The sequence below is a fragment of the Papaver somniferum genome, chromosome 9, assembly GCF_003573695.1.
Source record: "Papaver somniferum cultivar HN1 chromosome 9, ASM357369v1, whole genome shotgun sequence".
Classification (NCBI taxonomy): Eukaryota; Viridiplantae; Streptophyta; class Magnoliopsida; order Ranunculales; family Papaveraceae; genus Papaver; species Papaver somniferum.
In genome coordinates, this window is record NC_039366.1 from 171,064,402 (window position 1) to 171,064,769 (window position 368).

Below are 368 nucleotides of genomic sequence, written 5' to 3' on the forward strand. Positions count from 1 at the left end.
AGTTCAAATATTCAACATAAGGAAAACCTTACGGAATATATGACTACATTAACCAAAGAATATGATAGTGTAGCCTTTCATATACTCAACACAAGAAGTTGTGGAATATATGAAAACTCAACTAGATTAATTACAAGAGAACCTACAATTAATTTAATTGGAATACAAACAACCAAACTAATCATCGAAGTAATCAATTTAATTATTTTAGGCTCAACATAAGAGAACTTATGGAACCCCGTCTAAGTTCATCATAGAATATGACAACCTTAACCGTACATGTACTCAACATAAGAAAGAAGACTTATGGAGTACTAACTAAATAACCAAACTAGTTGATTAATTTAGTTCCTAATGCTCGACAAATA